The 5504-nt window shown below is 41.3% G+C and overlaps 1 pseudogene; it reads left to right on the top strand.

Annotated features, from left to right (window-relative positions):
* Positions 1–1855: 1855 nt before the first annotated feature.
* Positions 1856–5007, top strand: LOC133248963 (serine/arginine repetitive matrix protein 1-like; annotated as a pseudogene).
* Positions 5008–5504: the final 497 nt, after the last annotated feature.

Below are 5504 nucleotides of genomic sequence, written 5' to 3'. Positions count from 1 at the left end.
AGCAGAAATAGATGTTTTTCTGGAACTCTCTTGCTTTTTCGATGGTCCAGTGGATGTTGGCAATTTGATCTCTGGTTCCTGTGCCTTTTCTAAAACCAGCTTGAACATCTGGAGGTTCATGGTTCATATATTGTTGAAGCCTTGCTTAGAGAATTTTAAGCATTACTTAACTAGCTTGTGAGATGAGTGCAATTATGCGGTAATTCTGAGCATTCTTTGGCATTGCCTTTCTTTGGGATTGGAATGAAAGCCAACCTTTTCCAGTACTGTGGCCACTGCTGAGTTTTCCAAATTTGCTGACATATTGAGTGCAGCACTTTCACAGAATCATTTTTCAGGTCTATTCAATAGATTAATAATAATCCAAGGTTTCATGCCAATGGTGATTTTAACATCTAGACTGACTCAGCACAATTACAGTCAAACCCATCAATCTGTAACAAATGAAACATATAAAGACGTATCAAGAGAACACAGAATAAGTGAACAAGAGCTGGTGAAATCTGATTGCCGCAACCCCATCCCCACTTTTCAACTCTATGACTCATATCTACAAATAAACTTTATATTAGCTGTCTCTTCTTTTTCTTTTTTTTTCTTTGCCTGCTCACTCTTTATTGGCCATCACTGGTTTTTCTCTGCTGAAATGCTAGGTTACTGGTCATCAGTGCCCAGCTAGTGATCAAATTCAGTGGTTTCTTCTCATTCTTATACGTGCCTTTCTAAACTGTCTCATGGGATCAGTTTTCTACATTTCTTGAAACTCTCTTCTTTGAATCATTTATTTGATTCTGCCTCACTTGAATCTCTCAGTATCCACCTAACCATAAATTCTCCATTGTCATGTCCTTCTTTTCAGTCCTCAAAATGTACTCATTTTGCAAAATGGAGTACCATGCTTTTCTTTTTTTAATACTCTATGACTCCTCCCAGGATAGCTGCATCTTCTTTCATGCTTTTCACTATCAATTTTACATGTAGTTTAAAAATTTGCATTCAAAATCTTAACTAGTTTCAAAGAAAAGTCTTGCATGTCAACTAATTCCTAGGTATCTCTTGCCATGTTTGTTAACCATCAATATCTCAAAGGCAGCTTGTGAAATTTGGACTCATTCTTATACCTCCTTATTTCTACTAAGATAAGCCCTTTACTTCTGTAACCAAGACTCAAAATCTTCAGGTTGGTTTGGTTTTTATCCTTCTCTTAATCTTCATTTACAACAAATTAGATTAGGCTGTTCTTTTAAAATGTTGTCAATAGCTACCATTTGTTCCTATTTCTTTGCTTCTCTCTTACATAGACTTTTGCAAGCTCTTTTCAGGCAATATTGCAATGACTTTCCTCTGTCTGATTACTTCCTATATAAATCTAGTCTCTGTGTTGGATACAACTAAATTTAATTGATAAAACAGAATATCCTTCTTAAAGCGGTTCAGGTAACATCATCCTTCTCCTTAAAGCTGTTCAGTGATTGGCCAAAAACAAGAATAAAGATTTACTGAGAAGTATTTGCTGGCATATATGATACATACTTCACTTCAGAATTCAAAAACAGTGGGTCAAATCGGCCCTGCTTTCATCTATTCAATCAATGAATAATTCAGTTATCATTCATTTGTTCAGTAAGTAGTTATAGAGAATCTCTGAAGGCCAAGGATTCTTTCAAATTTTACTCAAATGACATACATCAATTGCCCCAGTGTTCTTTTTTTTTTTAATTGAACAGGTTTTCAAAATTTTAAAAGGAAGAGATCGAAAGATATATTGGTACTCTGATTATTTTTGAAATCTTGTAAGTCTTAGCCTGACTCCTAAAGGACAATCTACTAAAACTGTCAAAATGTTTCCTTTTGGGGATAGGGAGTGATCTCTGAGCGAGGCAGCAAGATGGATGCAGGATTCTTCTGCAGAACAAGTGCAGAACAGGATAATCGGTTCTGCAACAAACAGAAGAAGCTACTGAAGCAGCTGAAATTAGCAGAATGCCTAGGAAAAAAAGGTGGACATGAGCAAAGCAATTTTGGAGGTTATAAAGCCTTGTATAACAAAACAAGTAATGGAAATCCTTGGGTTTGAAGATGATGTTGTGATTGAGTTTATATTCAATCAGCTGGAAGTGAAGAATCCAGATTCAAAAATGATGCAAATCAGCCTGACCAGGTTTTTGAATGGAAAAAATGCTAGGGAATTTACGGGAGAACTGTGGCCCCTACTGTTAAATGCACAAGAAAACATCACTGGAATCCCTTCTGCTCTCCTAGAACTGAAGAAGGAAGAAATACAACAGAGACAGATTGAACAAGAAAAGTTGGCATCTATGAAAAAGCAAGATGAAGACAAGGATAAGAGGGATAAAGAAGAAAAATAAAGCAGAAGAGAAAAAAGGGAGCCGTCTCAAAGCCCAAGAAGACGCAAATCCAGTTCTCCTTCCCCTCGAAGACAATCTTTCCCTGTCAGGAGAGAGAGAAAGCGCAGTCATTCTCCATCTCCCTGTCACAGAACCAAAAGCTGGAGTCCTTCCCCTGCTCCAGAGAAGAAGGAAAAAACTCCAGAGCTCCCAGAGTCATCAGTGAAAGTAAAAGAACCTTCACTACAAGAGGCCACTTCTACTAGTGACATTCTGAAAGTTTCCAAGACTGAACCAGTACTAGAGCCTAAAGAACCTTCTCTGGAGAAAAACTCCAAAAAGGAAAAGGAAAAGACCCGGCCAAGATCTCGGTCATGTTCCAAGTCAAGATACCAGACACGTTCTCGCTCTCCTTCTCATACTAGACCAAGAAGGCACCATAGATCTCGGTCAAGATCATACTCACCTAAAAGACAGCCAAGCCCAAGAAGAAGGCCATCTCCTCTAAGAAGAACCCCACCGAGACGCATGCCTCCTCCACCAAGGTATAGGAGTAGATCTCCAGTGAGACGAAGAAGGCATTCATCGGCATCCTTGTCTGGGAGTAGTTCATCATCTTCTTCGTCTAGTTCCCAGTCACCACCAAAGAAGCCTCCGAAGAGGACATCTAGCCCTCCTCGAAAAACTCGTAGGTTATCTCCTTCAGCAAGTCCTCTGACGCGAAGGCATAGGCCATCACCTCCAGCTATTCCGCCGCCAAAAACTCGTCATTCCCGAACACCCCAGCAGTCAAACCATACAAGGAGAAGTCGTGTTTCTGTCTCTCCAGGGAGAACTTCAGGTAAAGTGACAAAACATAAAGGTACTAAGAAAAGAGAATCCCCTTCACCAGCACCGAAGCCTCGGAAAGTAGAGTTATCTGAATCAGAAGAAGATAAAGGTGGCAAAATGGCTGCAGCAGATTCTGTGCTGCAGAGATGCCAATATAGACGACAGAACCAGCAGTCTTCATCTGATTCTGGCTCCTCCTCTTCCTCAGAAGATGAACGACCCAAAAGATCCCTTGTGAAGAATGGTGAGGTAGGCAGGCGACGGAGACATTCCCCTTCCTGGAGTGCCTCTTCATCACCTCGAAAGCGCCAGAAAGAGGCTTCCCCTCATGGTAGACGGAGGAGAAGTCCCTCCCCACCTCCCTCCAGAAGGCGACGTTCTCCTCCTGCTCCTCCACCTCGTCGACACAGGTCTTCCACACCACCACCACGTCGAAGGACTCCGTCTCCTCCTCCATGTCGTCCTTCACCTTCCCCAAGAAGATACTTTCCTCCAATACAGAGGAGATACTCTCCTTCTCCACCTCCAAAGAGAAGAACGGCCTCCCCCTCCTAAACGAAGGGCATCACCATCTCCAACACCAAAGCGACGGGTTTCCCATTCACCACCTCCCAAACAAGGAAGCTCCCCATTCACCAAGAGACGTTCGCCTTCATTGTCATCAAAGCATAAGAAAGGGTCTTCCCCGAGTTGATCTGCCCATGAGGCCCAGTCACCACAGCCAAAAAAACAGTATTCACCCTCACCATGGCCTCGCGCTCCTCAGACCTCAAGTCCTCCACCTGTTCAAAGAGGAGCATCATTGTCACCCCAAAGAAGGCAGTCCCCATCTCCAAGTTCTAGGCCCATTAGGATAGTCTCCAGGACTCCGGAACCCAAAAAGATAAAAAGCTGCCTCACCAAGCCCTCAGTTGGTAAGGAGGGTCTCATCTTCCCAATCTGTCTCGGGATCTCCTGAGCCAGCAGCTAAAAAGCCCCCAGCACCTCCGTCACCTATCCAGTCTTAGTCACCCTCCACCAACTGGTCACCAGCGGTGCCGGTTAAAAAGGCTAAAAGCCCAATACCAAGCCTGTCACTGGCAAGGAATTCAGACCCAGAAGGAGGTGGAAAGACAAAGAAGAAAAAGAAGGACAAGAAACACAAAAAGGATAAGAAGCACAGAAGCACCAAAAAAACACAAAAATGAGAAGGCTGTAGCTGCTGCTGCTACAGCTGCTATAACCCCTGCAGCTGTAGCTGCTCCCACAACCACATCAGCACAGGAAGAACCAGAGGCAGAGCCAGAGCCTAAGAAGGAGACTGAAAGTGAGGCTGAAGATAACCTTGATGACTTAGAAAAGCACCTGCGTGAAAAGGCCCTGAGATCAATGCGGAAGGCTCAAGTGTCCCCACAGTCCTAGGTGGAAATGTTTGTTACGATGTAAATTTTATTTGGTTTGTATGCAATTCAATTTCAAAATTGCTAAAATGTGTTTGAGCTTTAGACTATAACATTTGTTGTAATAATTGCTAGGTTGAAGTTCACCATGTAAAAAAAAGGGCATGGATTTACATTGCAAAAGGTGTCCACAGTGTATTAGGGACATTCTTTCATTGACAGCTGACATAAATTCATTTAGAGTGAAGTATTTTAAGCCAAAAAAGAAAAATGCCCTTTTAAAATATTGTTGGCATTCTTATGGTTCCTTTAAATACCCCTGGCTATTCCCAGAGGTTTTTCTTTCTACTTTTTCTTTCCTTTTCCATTTTTCTCATTTGAGTCTTAGCACCCATTTAAGTTATGATGCTTTCAACCTTGATGGTTTGCAAGCTTGCCCAGAAATAAGACCACTGTTGAACTACCACAAAAGTATAAATGACTATTTTAATGCCACAATCTTTCCTGTTGCCTGTGGAGTCTCTGCTGAAATGAATCAGGATTCGAGCTCTAAGATGAGACAGAAAGTGAAAGCATGTTGTTTGCCAGGACACTGTGGGTTTATATAGATGTGTAACAAGTTGATTTGGAACACTGGAATTTCATTCTTTTCTCTTTTTTTGTAAAGGCTATTAATTAGCCCCAGGAAGGATCCTTCAGTTACATAAAATTTTGCTTTATGAAATGTCATGGCTCCATTCATAATTTTGTCTTGCTCCAGTCGGAATATACAACTTTCAGAGCTCTTGTATTTGGAAAGCTGGAAGGGCCCAGACTTTGAAATAGTGTCTTGTTTTCACTGTTTTTGTTTTGTTTTTGTTTCTGTTTTTTTTTTTAACTAAAGCTATATAAAGCTTGTGGATTAAACAGAATAAATTTCTAAATTAAAAAATATATATATATTTCC

Source organism: Bos javanicus, chromosome 1 (assembly GCF_032452875.1).
Source record: "Bos javanicus breed banteng chromosome 1, ARS-OSU_banteng_1.0, whole genome shotgun sequence".
Taxonomy (NCBI): Eukaryota; Metazoa; Chordata; class Mammalia; order Artiodactyla; family Bovidae; genus Bos; species Bos javanicus.
The sequence above is the reverse complement of the archived record's forward strand: the minus strand, read 5'-3'. Positions and strand labels throughout refer to the sequence as shown.